The 23,392-nt window shown below is 39.1% G+C and overlaps 1 protein-coding gene and 1 long non-coding RNA gene across 4 annotated transcripts in view; one reads left to right on the forward strand and one right to left on the reverse strand.

Moving 5' to 3' along the window:
- The window catches only part of LOC108400750 (dedicator of cytokinesis protein 1-like), a 436,037-nt gene that overhangs the window by 161,020 nt on the left and 251,625 nt on the right, over nucleotides 1-23,392 (forward strand). The gene's annotated exons all lie outside the window — the stretch shown is intronic.
- LOC140849957 (uncharacterized) overlaps nucleotides 21,197-23,392 on the reverse strand; it is a 31,589-nt gene continuing 29,393 nt past the window's right edge. The window contains exon 3 of one of the 2 annotated variants that reach the window (XR_012132447.1): nucleotides 21,197-22,261. This is a non-coding gene — a long non-coding RNA (uncharacterized lncRNA). The remainder of the gene's footprint in view (nucleotides 22,262-23,392) is intronic. The other variant, XR_012132446.1, reaches the window with a different exon arrangement.

Genomic DNA, 23,392 nt, shown 5'->3' on the forward strand with positions numbered 1-23,392 from the left:
ATGCTCAACAAAGTGGAAACAGAGGGAACATACCTTAACATAATAAAGGCCATATATGACAAACCTGCAGGTAACATCATATTTAATGGTAAAAGGTGAAGGCTTTTCCTCTAAGATCAGGGACCCACTCTCACCATTTTTATTTGATATAGTACTGGAAGTCCTAACCATGGCAATCAGACAAGAAAAGGAAATAAAAGGCATCAAAAATAGTAAAGAAGAGGTAAAACTGTCACTATTCACTGATGACATGATACTATATAAAGAAAACCCTAAGGACTACATCAAAAAACTATTGGAACTAATAAATGAATTCAGTAGTTGCAGGATACAAAATCAATATACAGAAATGTGTTGCATTTCTGTATAATAGTTACAAATTAGCTAAAGGGAAAACTTAGGAAAGAATTCCATTTACAAGTACATCAAAAAGAATAAAATACCTAGTAATAAACCTAACCAAGGAGATGCAAGACATGTACTCTGAAAACTATAAGACACTCATGAGAGAAATTAAAGAAGACAGAAATAAATGCAAAGCTCTCCCATGCTCATGGATAGGAAAAATTAATATTCAACCCAAGCATATATGGGAGGGGTTGACGAGGGTGGATGAAATAGGTGAAGGGGATAAAGAGTACAAAAGTCAATTGTAATATAAATTTGTCATGAGGATGAAAGCATAGCATAGGGAATCTAGTCAATAATACTTTAACATCTTTGTAGTTGACAGATAATAATTATATTTATTGGGGTGAGCACTTAATGCTGTTAGATAACTGGCAAATCACTGTTGTATACCTGGAATCAATATAATATTTTACACTTACTACACCTCAATAAAGGAAAAAAAATTTGAAGGAACAATATAATTTACCAAAATAACTCAGGATGTGGGAATTATGATAGAATAAGCAAATATTGAAAAAATTGCAAGTATCCACTACATTCATTTGTAATGAGTCACAAGATTTTTCTTTGAAAAGAGTGGTAAAATAGAATCACAAGTAGACAGTTATTGAGGAGACCAAAAAGAGACAAAAGCAGACATGTACACTCCATGAGAAATGAAAAAGGTAATGCAATATAAAGGGAGAATTTTAAAAACCTTGGAACACTGCTGCTTAAAAGTGAAAAGAATAATTCTGAAAATCCAGCTAAATTGAACAATTTCCTTGAAAAATGCAAACTACCAAAATTACCTAAGCAGAAGTGGAAAATTCAAATTGGAAGAAATTCAGGAGGTAATAAAATATATCCCACTGATAGGACATCTGGACTAGGTCTCTTTACAGCTAAGTTTTTAATAACCTATTAAAGACTGACAATGCCTTTGAAACTATCCTTGGCCATAATGAAGATATAAATCTTTCCTTTTACAAAGCCAGTAAAATTTTAATAATAAAACTTTAGTGTGATAGCATCTAAAGTAAAATTATAGAAAATAATAAGTAAAAACCAAATTGTTTTTAAATAAAATGTTAGCAAAAGAAGCCAGAAATACATAAAATGAGCTATGACTGAGTAGATTTTAATACGGAAATAAAAGAGTAGTTAAATATGAAAGTATGATCAAATAATCCACTACATCAATAAATTATAGGAGAAAAAATACAATCATATCCAATGATGCTGAAATGGTATCTCATAAAATTTATAAACCATTACTTTTTTTTCTAAAATTAAAGCAATGGCATAGGTAATGAATTCACACCTCCTCAAAATGGGGCTTACAGTGAAAAGTAAGCCCAATATCACCGTGCTGACATTGAAACTATAGAACATCAAAGAGAAAAAAATCTTAAAAGCAGCTGGAAAGGCAATAAAGATTGCCTACTAAAGAGTGACCCACTTCCAGCAAACAACAATAGAAATGAACAAAATAATATCTCTTCTATGTAAAGGAAATAACTATATCAAATTTCTGCACTGAATAAAAGTATATTTCTAGAACTGGTGTAAAATAAATGCGTTTTCAGAAAAAAAAAGCTGAGAGTTCACTATCAGATGACCGTTAGAGGAAATTCTGAAGAATGTACTCCAGAAAATCTCCTTGACAGTCTGTAAGATGCAAAACAGAATAATGAACAAAGATATTGGTAAAATTAAATAAAATTAAGTAAACAAAAATAAAATGACTAATTATAGAGTGGGGAAATCATGAACAAATGATATGCTGCTGGCAATACAGCATACAAGTTGAGAGGAGATGATTGTTGTTAAACCTCTTTTACGTAATTTAAAAAGAAGATAAAAGTATTGATTAAGTTCAGGGTAATCACTAAACTTTTAGAAGCAGAATGAAGAACTACACTGTGTTGTAGTACAGGTGATCCTCTGAAACCTAGGCAAAGCAAAGCCATCTTGTTGAAAGACACCATTTTAGAGTAAGTTTCTGGGCTGCACTCCTGGACTGCAGTTCCAGGAATAGGGAAGAACTTCTGTTCTCACTATGCTGGGGCAAGACACAGAGAATGAACTGCTTTGTGTCTGAAGAGAAACGTCGAGATAGGACGAAGGAACTGCACGCTTGCCTGCTTGCCTACACACAGTGATTGCCTTCCTGCAGGTAGCATTGTCGTCCTGTTTCCTGATAAAGGCTAGCCTAGCAGCAGTCGGGGTGGCGACTTTTGTAGGGCTGCTCCCGAGTGTCCGCAACTGCCCCATGGTAACCCCTTCATAGAACTCACTGACTCTCCAAGCTGGCCTTGGAGTCGTTCTTTGGCCCGGTGGGTTCCCTCACAATTCAGGGGGAAGGTGTTTCTTTTATGTCCGTCCTAGAAATTCTTGTAACAGTGTAAGGAAAAAATATAATTGCAATAAAATAAACAATATTACAAAAATTCTTAGTCAAGGTGAAAGAAGACATACGGGGGACATACAGGAGTTAAAAAAGTGGGACAAATATATGTAATAAGAGGGCCAAAGTAAATCCAAATATATCAATGTTGATGTTAAATGTATGCGAACTAGAATCCCTAGCTGAAATACACATTGTGAAGATGAGTTAAAAAAATCTTCATGACATTTCCAAATAATACATCTAAAACATAAGGGAAAAGGAAGATTGAGAGTTATGGACTGAGAAGTAGTATACCATGCAGATATTAATAAAAGAAACTAGGTACAATTGTGATATCATACAAAATAGTTTTTTAATCAAAAATCATTACTAGAGATTAAAATGTTTACTACTTGATAAAGGTAAACATGTATATAACTAAAAACATAACTTCAATGTATATAAAGTATAAATAGAAAAAAGTTACATATAATAAGCTTTTTTATATGATTATTAATATATTATTTATAGATATTTATAGACCTAACAAGAATAATAGATTATTATTTTTTATTGAATATTATTATTATTGAAAACTGACAAGATTCCAAGCAGTCTAAAAACAGAATTATTATTAGGGTGATTAAGATGGCTTACTAATGAAAACATTTAGGCTATTATGCCCAAGAACTAGAAAATGCACATAAAGCATGTATGGAATGTCACCAAAATATAGGCCAAAGAGCTGTGTTTAATACATTTTTAGGAACCGGTAATAGAATCATTTCCTGACTATAGTGAAATTAGGCTGGAAAACAACCGCCAAAGGATTGATTTTAAGTTTCCAGACAACTAGAACTTCTCAACATCTCATGAGGAAAAACAAAAGTAAAATAGAATATTATTAGATCTGAAAGATTTTCAAAATACTTTTTATTAAACCTTGTGGGATGCTAGTATCAGGAAGACAAGAAATAACCAATGTGGCTAAGGAGGTAGAGAAAAGGGAACTTCCATGCACATTGTTCGGGGATTTGTAAATTGGTGCAGCCACTATGGAAAACAGTATGGCGTTTCCTCAAAAAATTAAAAATAGCAATACCATATGACCCAGTAATTACAATTCTGAGAATTTATCAAAAGAAAAAAAGATCAATTCATAAAGTATGTTTATTGTTTATTGCAGCATTATTTACAAAAGCCAAGATATGGAGGCAACCTGTGTCCATTAATAGGTGAATTGGTAAAGAAGTGGTGGTACAAATATACAATGGAATATTAGTCATAAAAAAAAGAATAAAATCTTGCCAGTTGGGACAATATGGATGGACCTAGAGGGTATTATGCTAAGTGAAATAAGTAAGAGGAAGACAAATATTATATGATTTCATTTGTATGTGGAATCTAAAAAATAAAACAAATATATGATTTTATTTATATGTGGAATCTAAAAATACAACAAATATTATATATTTCACTTATATGTGGAATTTACAAAATAAAACAAATTAACAAACAAAACAAAATAGACTCATAAACATGGAGAACAAGCTAGTGGTGGGGCATGGATGAGATAGGTGAAAGGGTTAAAGAAACACAAACTTCCAATTACAAAATAAATAGATCACAGGGTGAAAAGTACAACATAGGGAATATAGAAAATAATATTATAGTATCTTTATATGGTGACAGTAACTACACTTAATAATGGTGAACATGTAATATACATAACTGTCAAATCATTATGTTGTACACCTGAAACCAATACAATATTGTATGTCAATGACACTTCAATAAAAATATGTGATATATAAAAATAAGTTTCATGGGATGCAGCTAAGGGTACAGTTAGAAATTTCTGGTTGTAAATTCTTATATTAGAAAAGAAATACTACAATATAAGGAGCTAATCTTTCAATTTAAAAATCTCTCTGTAAGAACAATAGAATAAACCAGGGAATGAAATAATAAATGTATCAGCAGAAATTAATGAATTAGTATCAAACCCAAAGAAAGTAAGGGGAACGTATTTGCTACACATACCATAAAAGGGTGATTTTTCTGTAGGATATGAAAAGGGCCCACAGACCTATTAGGAAAATAATAGTACCCAATAAAAAATCTGGACAAAGACAGATAGTTAAGAATAAACAAGTAGTTCAGAATAAGGAAATATCAATGAATCTCAAGTATGACAATCAACGTTTTTGTGATAACAATAATGCAAATTAAATCTATGGAGTGCACTTTTCCTACTGAAACGTGTGTTTTGTTGGCAGAGTTTTTGGGTGAAAAGCTCCGCCCTGTGCAGCTGTGGGGGCGTGCATTACTGGTGACTGCTGCAACAAATTACCAGAACGTGGTGGCTTAAATGACAGAAATGTATGCTCTCACATTTCTGGAGGGCACAAGTCAAAAATTAATTTCACGAGCCGAAATCAAGGTGTCTGAGGATGGCACTCCCTCTGGAGGCTACAAGGGAGAACCAGTTCCTCTTGTCCTCAGCTTCTGGCGCCCCCTGTAATATTGGGACTGGTGGCCTCATCTCTCACTCCCTGCCTCCAGGGTCCCGCGTGTCCCCTCCTCTGTGACTCTGATCTCCTTTGGCCTTGGGCACTTGTGATGGCATTTAGGGCCCTCTTGGACATTCCAGGACCATCTCATCTCAAAATCCTTAACTTAATCACATCTGCAAAGACCCTTTCTCCAAATACGATAACAATCACAGGTCTGGGGATTAATATGAGGAAATGTCTTTGGGAACCATTTTAGGTCTACCACAAAGTTTTACTTGAAAATCATCTTTGTAGGGCGATATGTAAATAAATTAAAAATCTGTCTTTTTTTTTTTTTTTTTTTTTTTTTGAGAGGGCATCTCTCATATTTATTGATCAAATGGTTAACAACACTAAAATTCAGTATAGGGGGGTCAATGCTCAATGTACAATCATTAATCCATCTCAAGCCTAATTCTCGTCAGTCTCCAATCTTCTGAAGCATAACGAACAAGTTCTTACATGGTGAACGAATTCTTACAGAGTGAATAAATTCTTACATGGTGAACAGTACAAGGGCATTCATCACAGAAACTTTCGGTTTTGATCATGCAATATGACCTATAAACCATCAGGTCAAATATGAATATTCATTTGATTTTTGTACTTGATTTATATGTTGATCCCACATTTCTCCTATTATTATTATTATTTTTATTTTTAATAAAATGCTGAAGTGGTAGGTAGATGCAAGATAAAGGTAGAAAACATAGTTTAGTGCTGTAAGAAGGCAAATATAGATGATCAGATGATCAGGTGTGTGCCTATGGACTAAGTATTAATCCAGGCTAGACAAGGGCAGCAAGACATCCACGGATGCAGAAGATTTCTCTCAAAGCAGGGGGGGTGAGGTTCTGAGCCTCACCTCTGTTGATCCCCAAATTCTCACCTGATGGCCCCCCTGCGACTGTGCCTGTCTTAGGTTGTTCCTCCCTTGAGGAATCTTACCCGTCTCTGGCTAACCAGTCATCTTCCGGGGCCATACAGGGAAATGTAAAGTTGGTAAGTGAGAGAGAAGCCATATTGTTTGCAAAGGTTAGCTTTTTACTTCTTTGCAGATTTATGCCCTGTGGCTTCTATGCCCAGCACTTGTCTCGAGGTATCTTTACCACCTGGAGGAATTATGATACTCGGTAAATTCGATATGAGGCACGAATTCTATTTAAGGTTTGTAATTAGGAAGGAAGAAGAAAAGCTATAGACGTAGCATATGAAGGAAACTTGGGAGGATTGATTATTTCTTTGACATATCTTCTTGTATAGTACCTTAAGTATGTATAGGTTTTAAACTACTAACTAATTTGCACACACATATTAACATAATAGGAATACGGTGACATAAACAAAGCAAATCTATAATTACCATCCATCTCCAGTGAAGCCAAGAAAACCATTTAGGCACCCTAGGCATTTGTGAAAATTTATCTATGATATGATGGATATTGTCCAACTGTACTTGAACCATCAGACAAATTAAAGCAGCCCATTTCTGGGATCTGTTCACATCCCATATGTTCTTTTAACCATAGATAGTCTATAGTCATGAGATTTTGGGGTGCTACAACTTGCACCCCTCCCAACTCCTGGTTGAGTTCCAACAGTACAGATCCAGTCAAATTCGTTGTCTCACTGTATGCACATGCCAGCCTAGACATCTCCCTCCTCCTTCTTATGGCAAGTCCAGGAGACGGTGGGCTGGATGCAGCCACAACCGCAGCATCGGCCGGATCCCTGTGGAGGCTTTTTGATGATCATCCCCCGGCACGAGTCCTCCAGAGAGTGCTGATGCCGGAAGCTCCTCCTCATATCGTATCTTAGTTCATTTTCTGGGTATCCAAGCTAGGCCTTGATCTTCTGCGTAGAAACAAACAGACCCTTTGCCCACACTTTGACATGCCCTCTATACCACTGTGCAGAACTCATTGGAGGTCAGCACACAGTAACTGCTTTTTTTTTTTTTTTTTTTTTTAATTAAGAGAAAGGAATATTATCAGAAAAGAGTACCTCCATAGCTGATCATTTGACACCCTTTAAGTGATCAACATTAAGGATATTTAAAGCATGCGTTGATCTTTGATTTACCAATAGTTTTATCCTGTTAAGGAGTAATCCCCCTTTTCTTTCTTTCTTTCTTTTTTTTTTAAATTTTTAATCTACACTTACCTGAAGAATACTATGTTTACTATGCTCTCCCCTATATCAGGTCCCCCCTAACAACCACATTACGGTTACTGTCCATCAGCTTAGCAAAATGTGGTAGAGTCACTACTTGTCCTCTCTGTGTTGTGCAGCCCACCCTCCCCTTTCTCCCTCCCCCCCATGCATGCTAATCTTAATACCCCCCTTCGTCTTCCCCCCCCTTATCCCTCCCTGCCCACCCATCCTCCCCAGTTCCTTTCCCTTTGGTACCTGTTAGTCCATTTTTGGGTTCTGTAATTCTGCTGCTGTTTTGTTCCTTCAGTTTTTCCTTTGTTCCTATACTCCTCAGATGAGTGAAATCATTTGGTATTTCTCTTTCTCCGCTTGGCTTATTTCACTGAGCATAATACTCTCCAGCTCCATCCATGTTGCTGCAAATGGTTGGATTTTTCCACTTCTTATGGCTGAGTAGTATTCCATTGTGTATATGTACCACATCTTCTTTATCCATTCATCTACAGATGGACATTTAGGTTGCTTCCAATTCTTGGCTATTGTAAATAGTGCTGCGATAAACATAGGAGTGCATCTGTCTTTCTCAAACTTGATTGCTGCGTTCTTAGGGTAAATTCCTAGGAGTGGAATTCCTGGGTCAAATGGTAGGTCTGTTTTGAGCATTTTGATGCACCTCCATACTGCTTTCCACAATGGTTGAACTAATTTACATTCCCACCAGCAGTGTAGGAGGGTTCCCCTTTCTCCACAGCCTCGCCAACATTTGTTGTTGTTTGTCTTTTGGATGGCAGCTATCCTTACTGGTGTGAGGTGATACCTCATTGTAGTTTTAATTTGCATTTCTCTGATAATTAGCGATGTGGAGCATCTTTTCATGTGTCTCTTGGCCATCTGTATTTCTTTTTTGGAGAACTGTCTGTTCAGTTCCTCTGCCCATTTTTTAATTGGGTTATTTGTTTTTTGTTTGTTGAGGCGTGTGAGCTCTTTATATATTTTGGACGTCAAGCCTTTATCGGATCTGTCATTTTCAAATATATTCTCCCATACTGTAGGGTTCCTTTTTGTTCTATTGATGGTGTCTTTCGCTGTACAGAAGCTTTTCAGCTTAATGTAGTCCCACTTGCTCATTTTTGCTGTTGTTTTCCTTGCCCGGGGAGATATGTTCAAGAAGAGATCACTCATGTTTATGTCTAAGAGGTTTTTGCCTATGTTTTTTTCCAAGAGTTTAATGGTTTCGTGACTTACATTCAGGTCTTTGATCCATTTTGAGTTTACCTTTGTATATGGGGTTAGACAATGGTCCAGTTTCATTCTCCTACATGTAGCTGTCCAGTTTTGCCAGCACCATCTGTTGAAGAGACTGTCATTTTGCCATTGTATGTCCATGGCTCCTTTATCAAATATTAATTGACCATATATGTTTGGGTTAATTTCTGGGGTCTCTAATCTGTTCCACTGGTCTGTGGCTCTGTTCTTGTGCCAGTACCAAATTGTCTTGATTACTATGGCTTTGTAGTAGAGCTTGAAGTTGGGGAGTGAGATCCCCCCTACTTTATTCTTCTTTTTCAGGATTGCTTTGGCTATTCGGGGTCTTTGGTGTTTCCATATGAATTTTTGAATTATTTGTTCCAATTCATTGAAGAATGTTGCTGGTAATTTGAGAGGGATTGCATAAAATTTGTATATTGCTTTCGGCAGGATGGCCATTTTGATGATATTAATTCTTCCTAGCCATGAGCATGTGATGAGTTTCCATTTATTAGTGTCCCCTTTAATTTCTCTTAAGAGTGACTTGTAGTTTTCAGAGTATAAGTCTTTCACTTCCTTGGTTAGGTTTATTCCTAGGTATTTTATTCTTTTTGATGCAATGGTGAATGGAATTGTTTTCCTGATTTCTCTTTCTATTGATTCGTTGTTAGTGTATAGGAAAGCTACAGATTTCTGTGTGTTGATTTTGTATCCTGCAACTTTGCTGTATTCCGATATCAGTTCTAGTAGTTTTGGAGTGGAGTCTTTAGGGTTTTTTATGTACAGTATCATATCATCTGCAAATAGTGACAGTTTAACTTCTTCTTTACCAATCTGGATTCCTTGTATTTCTTTGTTTTGTCTGATTGCTGTGGCTAGGACCTCCAGTACTATGTTAAATAACAGTGGGGAGAGTGGGCATCCCTGTCTGGTTCCCGATCTCAGTGGAAATGCTTTCAGCTTCTCGCTGTTCAGTATAATGCTGGCTGTGGGTTTATCATATATGGCCTTTATTATGTTGAGGTACTTGCCCTCTATTCCCATTTTGCTGAGAGTTTTTATCATGAATGGATGTTGAATTTTGTCAAATGCTTTTTCAGCATCTATGGAGATGATCATGTGGTTTTTGTCTTTCTTTTTGTTGATGTGGTGGATGATGTTGATGGATTTTCGAATGTTGTACCATCCTTGCATCCCTGGGATGAACCCCACTTGGTCATGGTGTATGATCCTTTTGATATACTGTTGAATTCTGTTTGCTAATATTTTATTGAGTATTTTTGCATCTACATTCATCAGGGATATTGGTCTGTAATTTTCTTTTTTGGTGGGGTCTTTGCCTGGTTTTGGTATTAGGGTGATGTTGGCTTCATAGAATGAGTTTGGGAGTATTCCCTCTTCTTCTATTTTTTGGAACACTTTAAGGAGAATGGGTATTATGTCTTCTCTGTGTGTCTGATAAAATTCCGAGGTAAATCCGTCCGGCCCTGGGGTTTTGTTCTTGGGTAGTTTTTTGATTACTGTTTCAATTTCTTTGCTTGTAATTGGTTTGTTTAACTTTTGTGTTTCTTCCTTGGTCAGTCTTGGGAGGTTGTATTTTTCTAGGAAGTTGTCCATTTCTTCTAGGTTTTCCAGCTTGTTGGCATATAGGTTTTCATAGTAGTCTTTAATAATTCTTTGTATTTCTGTGGAGTCTGTCGTGATTTTTCCATTCTCATTTCTGATTATGTTGATTTGTGTTGACTCTCTTTTTCTCTTAATAAGTTGGGCTAGAGGCTTATCTATTTTGTTTATTTTCTCAAAGAACCAGCTCTTGGTTTTGTTGATTTTTGCTATTGTTTTATTCTTCTCAATTTTGTTTATTTCTTCTCTGATCTTTATTATGTCCCTCCTTCTGCTGACTTTAGGCCTCATTTGTTCTTCTTTTTCCAGTTTTAATAGTTGTGATGTTAGACTATTCATTTGGGATTGTTCTTCCTTCTTCAAGTGTGCCTGGATTGCTATATACTTTCCTCTTAAGACTGCTTTCGCTGCATCCCACAGAAGTTGGGGCTTAGTGTTGTTGTTGTCATTTGTTTCTATATATTCCTTGATCTCTATTTTGATTTGTTCATTGATCCATTGATTATTTAGTAGCATGTTGTTAAGCCTCCATGTGTTTGTGAGCCTTTTTGTTTTCTTTGTAGAATTTATTTCTACTTTCATACCTTTGTGGTCTGAAAAATTGGTTGGTAGAATTTCAATATTGTGGAATTTACTGAGGCTCTTTTTGTGAGCTAGTATGTGGTCTATTCTGGAGAATGTTCCATGTGCACTTGAGAAGAATGTATATCCTGTTGCTTTTGGATGTAAAGTTCTATAGATGTCTATTAGGTCCATCTGTTCTAGTGTGTTGTTCAGTGCCTGTGTGTCTTTACTTATTTTCTGCCCGGTGGATCTATCCTTTGGGGTGAGTGGTGTGTTGAAGTCTCCTACAATGAATGCATTGCAGTCTATTTCCCTCTTTAGTTCTGTTAGTATTTGCTTCACATATGCTGGTGCTCCTGTATTGGGTACATATATATTTAGAATGGTTATATCCTCTTGTTGGACTAAGCCCTTTATCATTATGTAGTGGCCTTCTTTATCTCTTGTTACTTTCTTTGTTTTGAAGTTTTTTTTGTCTGATATTAGTACTGCAACCCCTGCTTTCTTCTCACTGTTGTTTGCCTGAAATATGTTTTTCCATCCCTTGACTTTTAGTCTGTGCTTATCTTTGGGTTTAAGGTGAGTTTCTTGTAAGCAGCATATAGATGGGTCTTGCTTTTTTATCCATTCTATTACTCTATGTCTTTTGATTGGTGCATTAAGTCCATTTACATTTAGGGTGACTATTGAAAGATATGTACTTATTGCCATTGCAGGCTTTAGATTCGTGGTTACCAAAGGTTCAAGGTTAGCTTCTTTAGTATCTTACTGCCTAACTTAGCTCGCTTATTGAGCTGTTATAGACACTGTCTGGAGAGTCTTTTCTTCTCTCCCTTCTTATTCCTCCTCCTCCATTCTTCATATGTTGTGTGTTTTGTTCTGTGCTCTTTTTAGGGGTGCTCCCATCTAGAGCAGTCCCTGTAGGATGCCCTGTAGAGGTGGTTTGTGGGAAGCAAATTCCCTCAGCTTTTGCTTGTCTGGGAATTGTTTGATCCCACCATCATATTTAAATGATAGTCGTGCTGGATACAGTATCCTTGGTTCAAGGCCCTTCTGTTTCATTGCATTAAGTATATCATGCCATTCTCTTCTGGCCTGTAGGGTTTCTGTTGAGAAGTCTGATGTTAGCCTGATTGGTTTTCCTTTATAGGTGACCTTTTTCTCTCTAGCTGCCTTTAAAACTCTTTCCTTGTCCTTGATCCTTGCCATTTTAATTATTATGTGTCTTGGTGTTGTCCTCCTTGGATCCTTTCTGTTGGGGGTTCTGTATAATTCCATGGTCTGTTCGATTATTTCCTCCCCCAGTTTGGGGAAGTTTTCAGCAATTATTTCTTCAAAGACACTTTCTATCCCTTTTCCTCTTTCTTCCTCTTCTGGTATCCCTATAATACGAATGTTTTTCCTTTTGTATTGGTCACATATTTCTCTTAGTGTTGTTTCATTCCTGGAGATCCTTTTATCTCTCTCTATGTCAGCTTCTATACGTTCCTGTTCTCTGGCTTCTATTCCTTCAATGGCCTCTTGCATCTTATCCATTCTGCTTATAAATCCTTCCAGGGATTGTTTCACTTCTGTGATCTCTTTCCTGACATCTGTGATCTCCTTCCGGACTTCATCCCACTGCTCTTGCATTTTTCTCTGCATCTCATCCCATTGCTCTTGCATTTTTTTCTGCATCTCTGTCAGCATGTTCATGATTTTTATTTTGAATTCTTTTTCAGGAAGACTAGTTAGGTCTGTCTCCTTCTCAGGTGTTGTCTCTGTGATCTTTGTCTGCCTGTAGTTTTGCCTTTTCATGGTGATAGAGATAGTTTGCAGAGCTGGTACAAGTGACCGCTGGAAGAGCTTCCCTTCTTGTTGGTTTGTAGCCTTTTCCTGGGAGAATAGCGACCTCTAGTGGCTTGTGCTGGGCAGCTGTGCGCAGACAGGGCTTCTGCTTCCTGCCCAGTTGCTTTAGGGTTTATCTCCGCTGTTGCCATGGGCGTGGCCTGGCTGGGGCTGTCCTCCAAAATGGTGGAGCCCCGTTGGAGGGGGAGCAGCCAGGAGACTATTTATCTCCGTAAGGGGCCTCTGTGCTCCCTGCTGCCCAGGGGGTTAGAGTGCCCAGAGATCCCCAGATTCCCTGCTTCTGGTCTAAGTGACCTGTCCTGCCCCTTTAAGATTTCCAAAAAGCACTCTCCAAACCAAAACAACAGCAGCAACAATGAGAGAGGGAACAGAAACAAAGAGAAAAAAAAAAGGAAAAAAAAGGAAAAAACAAGCGATTTTTTTTTTTTTTTTTTTTTGTCCTCAGGTGCCGGTCCCAGGCACCCGCTCACTGGTCCTGCTGCCCTGTCTCCCTAGCACCAGGGTCCCTGTCCTTTCAAGGCTTCCAAAAAGCACCCACCCACCGGTCCCGCAGGGAAGGAACGCTCAATATTCTTTGTCCTCAGGCACTGGTCCCACGCACCCGCTCACCAGTCCCGCCGCCCTGCCTCCCTAGCACCGGGGTCCCTGTCCCTTCAAGGCTTCCAAAAAGCACTCGGCAAAAAGAGAGAAAAAAAAAGGGGAAAAACGCGCGATTTCTTCCGTCCTCAGGTGCTGGTCTCAGGCACCCACCCACCGGTCCCACAGGGAAAAATGCGGGATATTCTTTGTCCTCAGGTGCCGGTCCCAGGCACCCGCTCACCAGTCCCGCCGCCCTGCCTCCCTAGCACCGGGGTCCCTGTCCCTTTTAGGCTTCCAAAAAGCACTCGCAGAAAAGAGAAAAAAAAAAAAGGGGAAAAACGCGCGATTTCCTCTGTCCTCAAGTGCCGGTCTCAGGCACCCGCCCACTGGTCCCGCAGGGAAAAATGGGGGATATTCTTTGTCCTCAGGCGCCGGTCCCAGCCACCCGCTCACCAGTCCCGCCACCGTGCCTCCCTAGCACTGGCGTCCCCGTCCCTTCAAGGCTTCCAAAAAGCGCTCGCCAAAAAGAGAAAAAAAAAAAAAAAAGGGGAAAAACGCGCGACCTCCTCCGTCCTCAGGCACCAGTCTCAGGCACCCGCCCCCAGGTCTCGCAGGGAGAAACGCGGGATATTCTTTGTCCTCCGGCGCCGTTCCCAGGCACCTCCTCACGGGTCCCGCCACCCTGCCTCCCCAGCAACGGGGGCCCGTCCCTCTAAGGCTTCCAAAAAGCGCTCGCCAAAAAAAAAAAAAAACCGCTCCGGTTTCTCTCCACCCGCCGGGAGCCGAGGGGAGGGGCGCTCGGGTCCCGCCGGGCTGGGGCTTGTATCTTACCCCCTTCACAAGGCGCTGGGTTCTTGCAGGTGTGGATGTGGTCTGGATGTTGTCCTGTGTCCTGTGGTCTCTATTTTAGGAAGATTTTTCTTTGTTATATTTTCATAGCTCTATGTGTTTTTGGGAGGAGATTTCCACTGCTCTACTCACGCCGCCATCTTGGCTCCGCCCCCAAAATCTGTCTTTTTGACATAGCAATACTACTCTTAGCAAAAAGAGTACAATGTTTGTAACATCACCATGTATTAGAGAGGGTAGAAATGAAAGAAAAACAGTTTGTCAATATCAGACTAAGATAAATTATGGTATAATTTAGCTACTCATTTTTTTTGCCAGTTATATTTGTTATAAATACATTCCAGTTTAGGATTTGTTTTTCATTCTTTCTCTGGTGTCTTTTTATGAACAGAAGTTCTCAATTATATTGTCAAATTTATCAATTTTCTACTTTTGAATTACCTTTTTAGTGTCTTATTTAAGAAATAAATTTTAATTTCTTAAAGATTTCCTGCTCTATTTTCTTCTAATAATTTAAGGTTTCACTTTGAAGTTTAAATACTTAATTTACTTAGAATTTGTGAAAAGTGTACAGTGGAAGTCGGCATGCTGCCCATCACATACTCTAGCTTTTTATTTCTGCCTGGGATTGTTTCTAAGATCTGTGTTCTTTCTCTTTTGTTTATTTACCTATCCCAGGACATAACTTCACACTCTCTTAATGACAACTGTTTTATAACCAGTCTTGAAGAACAGTAGGACACAGGCTCTCACATAAGTTTACTATTCAGGAATGTCTTAGCTTTTCCTATATATTTTGTCTTCCATGTGAAAGTAGGTTGAATTTATCATGAAAAATTTAGGTTTTATTTCATGAATATGAAGTAATATCATATAACTGTTACATGATATATCTTCCTGTCCAAAAACATGGTATGTCTCTTTAATTCTTTAGTATTTATAAAATAACTTAATGACATTTTTAAATTTTCTATATAAATGTTAATGTCACCCTTCATTAAGCAGTTTTAATTTTTGTCACTATATCAATCTTTAAAAAATTTTCTGTTTATTTCTAACATGTAAAATGCACATGATATTTTTATATTGATTTGAGATCTGGCAATGCCATTTAGCTTTGCTAGTAATTCCAATCAGTTTTAATAGTTTCCATTTTTACACAGTTTTTACATAATCATGAAGTGTAAATAATGGAAATTTCTTTTTTTCTAAGTCTTATACTTATTGTTTCATTTACAAATTTACCCTATGGGCTGGATCTTCTAGAACACTGGAGAACAGGATTCTAAGATGGTCTTGCTATTCATATGTACATTGTTTTATTTTAAAGTCAGGTTTATTGAGGTGTATTTTATCTGCAGTAAAATTCACCCTTTTCAGATGTACACTTCAATGAGTTTTGACAAATGTATGTATTTGACAAACTCTACCACCATATAAAAATACATAGAACATATTTATTACCTCATCAAGTTACCCAAACCTCTCTCTCACCTCCAAGCAGCCTTCAGTCTGATTCTGTTCAGTGGTCTAGAATGATGTATCAACAGGATTATAAAATATGTAGCCTTTATGCCTCTTTTTTTTTACACTCAGCCTAATGCTTTTGAGATTAATCTATATTGCTGCATTAATTAGAAAACATCCACCTTCCATAAAATTCAGAAATCCCATTCCTAGGTATTTATTTAAGAGAAAGAAAATATATGTTAACACAAGATTTGTAGGCAAATAGTCACAACAGATTTATTTATAATAGCCCCAAACTAGAAACAACTCAAATGTTTACCAGTTAGTGAATGGATTAACCTGCTATGGGACATTCCCACAGTGAAATACTGCTCAGCAATGAAAAATGAACTCTTGATCTTGATTTTAAAATGAAGTTTTAACATCTTTCATGATAAGGAAGATGGTGTAAGGTTTTGATCAGTATATTGCTTTATGTTTAAAAGTTGCTGAGAATGAGAAACAACTGGAACTCTCATATATTGCCAGTGAACATGTAAACTGGTATAACCACTTTGGAAAATGTTTGACAGTACCTAATAACCCTGAATAAAGCATACCCTGTGCCTGGAAGTTGCACCCTGATGTATATACCCAAAGAAATGTGTACTGGAATGTTGTTCACAGCTGTACTAGTAATATTAGCCCCAGATGGAAAACTACCCAAATGTCCAACACAGACACAATAGATTAAATATATTTAATAACATACATAACTGTCAAATCAGTATGTTGTATACTTGCAACCAACACAATATTGTATATCAACTATACTTCAATAAAAATATAATAAAGCATGAATATTCTCACAATGGAATGCTGAACAGCAATGAGAATGTATGATAGAAAACTACATATAACTGTTGTCTTTTCCTGACATGAGCAACCAATCCTCCAACCCTCCAACACTCACTGTCTAATTCAATTGAATTCTGACACTAACTCTCTGGAGTCAGTGCAGACCCATACCACCTGCGAAAGGCTTGCTTTCACAAGACCGCCCCCACTTCAGGTGACATCGCAAGTCCCAGAACAATCTGCATTTCTGACTGACTGGCTAAAAATCTGACCCTCTTTTTGGATTTGATAATTCACTAGAACTCACAGAGCTCAGGAAAGTGCTTTGCTTAATTTTATGTGTTTATTATATGTGAAAACACATATTCTCCAGTATTTTTGGTGTAGTATTCTATACATGTCCATTAGGCAATGCTTTTTAATTGCTTTGACTAAATCTTCAATATTCTTACTGATTTATACATTGTAAAGAAAAGTGTGTTAAAATCTTCCACTAATTTCTCTTTGTAGTTCTGGCCATTGTTTTATGTGTGTATATATATATATTTGAAGTTATTAAACAACTTTCAAATTAAACAAATTTCAAATTTGTGTATTATCCTGGTGTTTTAAGCCTTTATCAACACATAATGCTCTCCAAGCACTACTAATGCTGTCTGGATCAATTCTGCTTTGCAGTGACATGTTCTAGTGAATGGCATATAACTGTATTAAAAAAATTTTAATATAGTTGGTAATCTCTGTATTTAACTGATAAGCTTAGTTATTTCTGTTTATTGTGATTACAATAAATACATCACATTTGTATTTATTTATTTATAAGATCTTATGGTTTGAAGTTTTCTCTCTTTTGTGTGTTTAATTTTTTCCTTTCCTGTCTTCTTTGAAAAAAAGTAACCCCTTTATTCCATTTAAATATTCTACTAATATGTAAATTAAATATTTCATATTCTTAGGTTACCTAGAAATTTAGCCCCAAAGATTAGGGATAAGTAATAGCTTACCCTCCACTCCTCAAATACAAGGATATTGGAATACTTGGATTCTGTCCACTTTAATATGCTATTTTGTCCAGTATTTTATCTTTATTTAACCTTAAATTAGGAATTTATTAGAAGTTATTTTTAGTGTTTTATATGATTAAAGTAGCTTAATTTATACATATGTCTCCTACGCTCCACTCCACTTTCCCTTGCATTCAATCTATGATTCCTAGGTTATTTTTCACCTGCTAAAACACACACACTTTTAAAATGAAGCATGATGGGTAGTCATCTCTTCCAGTTCTCATATTCCTGGAAATGTTTCTACTTCAACTTTTTCTTGAAAGCTGGTTCTGCTATTACATAATTCCTGTATGCTAAACCATGCTTTCCTGTACATTAACAGATGCATGACTATACATCTATAGGCAGCTGCCTGTACCAAATTTGCACTGTGTTAATTTTAGAGGTTTATCATAATTCCTGATACCTGGCAGTGCAAATCCAATCACCGGGAGGGTGAGTGCACAAGTGCACTCACAGGAATATTGTTTTTGTATTAAGCAACTAAATGAATAACTTATAATTTCAAACTCTTATTGAGTCTAGTAATTTCTCCATTGTTGATTTTGGGGCATTTACATAGACAAAGAGATAACCTAAGAATAATGATAGTTGTTTCTTTTTTTCATCTCCTGATACATTTTTTTTCTCTTATGGAGCAGCTAGAAATCTCTAAGGCAAATATATTAGTCTGCTTGTGCTGACTGGGCAGCTTGAATGACAGGAAGTTCTTCTGTGACCATCCTACAGTCGGGAAGTCGGGATCAAGGAGCCCGCAGGGCGGGTTCCTCTGGGCCTCCCTCCTTGGCTGGCAGGGACTCCTTCTCACTGTACTCTCGCGTGGACTTGACTCTGTGTGCACACATCCCATGTCATTCTCTCTCTTCCTCTTTGGACACCAGTCCTATTGGATTAGGGCTCTACCCTAGACCTCATTAAACCTTAATTGTCTCCTTAAAGACCCTCTCTCAGTTCCAGGGATCAGGGCTTCAACAAGTGTGCATTGGGGAACACAGTTCTGTCCATAGCAGCAGTATTGAATAGAAATGTGATCCTCCTTTGGTTCTGTATTTTAGTAGGAATGTTTTCATTATTTTACTATTTCTATGACGTCTGCTTTACATGTTTTGTAGCTGATCAGGTTTAACAATTTACCTTTTTTTCTTCATTTGCAAAGGGTTTTTTCTTTCTTTCCAGAAACAAATGTGGATCCTCTTATTAAACGCTTTTTCTGTTATTAGTATTCGATCTGCATGCACATCTGGACTCATGGTTCATAAAGACCTTCATTTAGTGGGGCTCTGATGGACTATTGCTGAGCCATCATGGTCACAGATTGATGGGACTCACGGGCACTGTGCACTTTCAGCAGGGGCGTCTCCTCTCTGGTTCTGCCTTAGTGCTGCCCTGGGGAGCTTCTCTCTCTTAGGGTGCAAAGTCCTGTTGTCAGTCCTATTCTTTTTGTTGTTTGCTGTGAGCTCCAGTTCCTGAGTGGGTGACCTGCTGTTCATGGCCATCGAGTAGAGAGATCAGGACTCTGGCTCTCTGAGTAAGTACCTGCCATGCAGTTGAGACAAATGCCCCAATTTGGGGCTCTGGTCGCAGGCCCAGGGTCCTTCTGTCATCTTTCCATCTGGTGCACGACCAAATACAATGGACATTTTACTGAGCCATTGTAGCTTGAAAGTGTGCAAAGCAGAAAAAAACTTTATTCTTTGCCTGTTGTCTTTCAACCCCCAAATTTGGGGTCATTTTTTCTTGCCCCTAGATGAAATTTTGGACAGAACCCCAAACTTTGGTTACTTTCAGATAATAAAATTCCCTTCTATGTCTTTAATCCCAAAGACAGCCCTTGCCCAGTAGTAATAAAACACCCACCCCTGTAAATCGAAGCTCCAAATGTCCTTTGACGTCCACTTCACACTCCACACTGCTTCACACAGAGCCCGTGACTGGGGGCAGGCGGTGCTCAGCTTCCTTCTCTGCTAGCTTTTCTGTAACTTTTCCATTGCTTGCTCATTTCTTGGACTCTACAAAAGAGGTGGAGAGGGCGAAGAGGCGAAGGGGTGAGGACAGTCTTGCCTCCTGGCACTGCAGTGATCTGGTGAGAGCCAGAGCTGGCGTCCTTGCTAGCTCATGGGCTGCTCTGGGGAGCCCTCTTGACACATCTGCTCTGGGAGCCACTGAATTGCTCCCCCCTTAGCCTCTGCATTCAATAACTGATGGTATCTTTCTCCTCAGGGTTGCCTCAGCCCTGGCTGGAGCCTTTCTGGCCTGGTAAGGACAAGACAAGTTGGGCCTAAGACAGGCTCCTCCCTGGGCAGCAGCTTTTCTTGACCCAGAAGGAAACACAGGCATTCCTGTCTCCTCCAGCCGCCTCCCTTCAGTTATTTAGTCAGTTGCATCTTTACTCTTTCCAAGGAGGGTCATAACTGATTCTCATGCTCCCTCAAACCTTAGGGTAGCAGTTCCCAAATTTTGTTGCACTGAAAATTACCTGGGAGCTTAAAAACCACTCCTACTTCCAGACATTCTGAGCTAATGGACATTTTTAAAGGTCCTCAGTGAATCGAATATGCAGCAAAGGTTACATCCGTTGCTCTGGGGGTATGAGTGTCAGTATATTAGAGTGGTCATCTTGTGACCCCCCCTCATGGGCTTAAAGTGCATGCAAAGGCCCTCACCCCAGTTACTGGCAACTCTCTCTGACCATCCTCTGAAGTGACCCACTGCCTAAGTCACTTCGGGCTGTGGAAGTACGGAGCACCTGTCATCTTGTCATAAAGTTTGGGGGCTTAATTAAATCTGAGTCTAAAAGAATCACATTTAACATCCAGATGTTAGAAAAACCCTCCTGAAATTATGAGTACAAAGAGATGAAGTTAGTGATTATGCAGTTCTCATATATGTATAATCACAAGAACCAACTATTGAAGTAAGTACACTGCTACCTGGAAAAATAGAAATAATTTTAGTCCTGTTCTTACTAATTGTCACATTATTCTGAGTGCTTATTTTATAACCCATCCTGAGATGCATTTATTTTTGCCTATATTCAGATTTTGAATATTTTTGAAGAGAAATAAAATGTGTTAATTTCTTTGGCTAGCTTGTTAAAGAATCTTTAGAAATTCTGACTCAGCGTACTAATAACAGGGTGCTGAATTGACATCCTCAGCTGGGCAGCACAGAGAGAGAACTATGGTTCTGATTGAAGTAGCTGCAATAACTGAGCAAATGAGCTCAAATGAATGGCTTAAATACTGTTTGTGGTTTGCAAATTAGATATACACGGGCTAGAAAAATGTTTCTATACTTTCCTTCTTCAATTATGCTCAGTTTGTTACAATATTTCCCTTAAATAAGAGGACTGGGATTCTCAAACCTGGTTTCTGATTTTGGTAAAATAAATTTGCAAATAACCTTGAGTCTGGGGCATACAATTCCAAATCAAAGCTATTTACAGTGCAGTTTGGCAGACTGCAATCCAAAATCAGGGCCATTTAGAATTTCTTCATCCCAAAATGTAAAAAAAAAAAAAAAAAATCATCCAAAATGAGTTTTTCTTTTTGGAAACTTTTCTTTTAATTAAAAATTCCTAAATCTTTTTAGGTAGCAAAAGCATATAAAGAAAAAAATCTATTTAAGAGAACTGTATCAGTCAGGGTCCTGGCAAAAACAGATGGCACACTCAGATTGGGTAATTTGAGGCAATTTTAATAAAGAGATTTGTTATATGTGTGGGCAGGGTAGAGGCTGGTGCCGGTGTCTTGGAGAACTCCTGGGCCTGACAGGGCAAATGCAGAAAGCAACTAACCAGAATTGGGAGAAGTGGGCTGTCTGGAGGGGCCCGTCACCCCAGGAAGGTAGGTTGCTAGTCCCGGCAGCCCTGCAGGGAGAAACCGGAAGAATAAAGACGTGCCTCCCTTGCTGCCCTCCCCCTCTCTCTCTGATTTATTGTTAATGCTCCCTCTTGTGTAAACTCAACTGGAAGCCAGAGGTCAAAGGCTCAGTGCTATGGGTCAGGCTCTTAGGGCATGCAGCAGGGGGAGAAGGGCAGACAGTGGTTCTGGAGTGGCATTGGAGGGTCTCCATACAATCTGTTCCTTTGGTCCCTTCGCCTCCACCCTGGAACTTCACCCAGTGAGAAATCCATGTCCTTAATATAGGAAACACAGAAAATCCCCAAAGCTGACATACGATCATGGGAGATACCGAGACAGACACCCTTTTTTGCCTGAAGCGTAAGACATTAGCTACAACTTGGGGTCTGTACATAATGTAGCAGATAATAAAAAGGAAGGAATACACAGTGACTATAAATAAGAACTGCTAAGGTCTCAAGCTGCGCGGCTCACCTGTGCTGGTCACGCAGTCCCCTTCCCCGCCTGTCCTATGCTCTCCTTACACTCTGCCGGCGCTCGTCTGGGCAGGGCTCTCTGCTTGGTGGGCTGACCGAGATATTCACTTAGTTGGGCCCGACAGCCTACTGTCACGGGGTGGTCACGGTTCCCTGACTCTGGGGAACCCCGTGTTCTCAGGGTAGTAGCGGCCCCCACGGGATCAGTTCTGATGATGGAGTCACCCCCTTCTTTGTCGGCTTGGTGATAAGAGGGGTTCAAGATGGCGAAGGCTGAGTGTCAGCTTTCCAGTCTTGCAATCAGGACTCTGTTCTCCAGTGAAGCATCCTTGCCTGGGCATAAGACCTGTAAGGACAATGAAGCTGAGATTGTGAGACTGAAAGCAAACACTCATCAAGAGTTTAGTAACTAAGGCCACTGCTACCTGCACGCCTTGGTTCTGAACCCAGGCACAGGTAAGATGACACCGCATGTGAGCCACTGGTTAGGGAATGTACTGCAGGTCATTCTAGGATAGTGTCTAGTCTAGCAGAATACTGTCTCCCAACTGGTATAGTAACTGAGCTTTCAGCTTCTGAGATGACGAACAGGGGCCAATAACAGAATCGCATTGCCATACATCCCTCACCATGAAACGACTTCCTCGAACAGAAGCAATATGTGCAGGCCAACATGATGGTGGAAAAGGCACCTGTCAGTCCATTTGTAGCAGCACTGGCAGAAGTGGGGGAAGGAAGACTGCTTTCTGCCAAGCATGTCTCCCCCTGTGAGGACCAGTCACCATTCCCTTCCTTATGAGAGGGGCCCAAGGTAACGACTTCCATCAGTTAGCAGCTTGGTCACCCTGAAGACGGACGTCACATTAAGGGCTCAGTGTCCACCTTTGGTGAGGGGAAATCCATGGCCCATCTTACTTTTGTATCAGCCGAACAGGCGAGGTGAACAGGGATTAACAGGTGACCCAAGCATCTTTCAAGTATGCCGTGGAGGCTTTGGTCTCCTACCTTCCTTAGAGAGGTGGTGTTTGACCTTGGTTCACTCTCTCAGTGAGGTTAGTGGAGGGGGAGAGTTTCCAGGGGTTTCCATCTGGCTTTGTCTACTATAATAGTCTTTATTCCACTGGCCAGGAAATAAATGAGGAAATTCTCTCAGTGAGTAAGTATATTTATCATCACCATATTTTCTGGGTCTGGGGAACACCACAGGGTGCAGTCACCATCCCACGAGCCCAACTGAGGGAGGAGCTCTGGTCAGGGCTCCATCTACCACTTGGCCTCCCCCACGCCGATCCGGCCAGTGGGCCAAAGCCACATCCTAGGTCTCCAAGGGTTAGAACCCAGTCACAGCTCATGTCTAAAAACCTTGGGATATCCTTCTTTTCATTGCATAATTATACTGCTAACATCCATTGACAACTCTAGAAAGAATGGGGAAGATCATGACATTTTCCTGGGATTGCTCTGCAGGAAAAACCTT

The sequence above is a fragment of the Manis javanica genome, chromosome 6, assembly GCF_040802235.1.
Source record: "Manis javanica isolate MJ-LG chromosome 6, MJ_LKY, whole genome shotgun sequence".
NCBI classification, from domain to species: domain Eukaryota; kingdom Metazoa; phylum Chordata; class Mammalia; order Pholidota; family Manidae; genus Manis; species Manis javanica.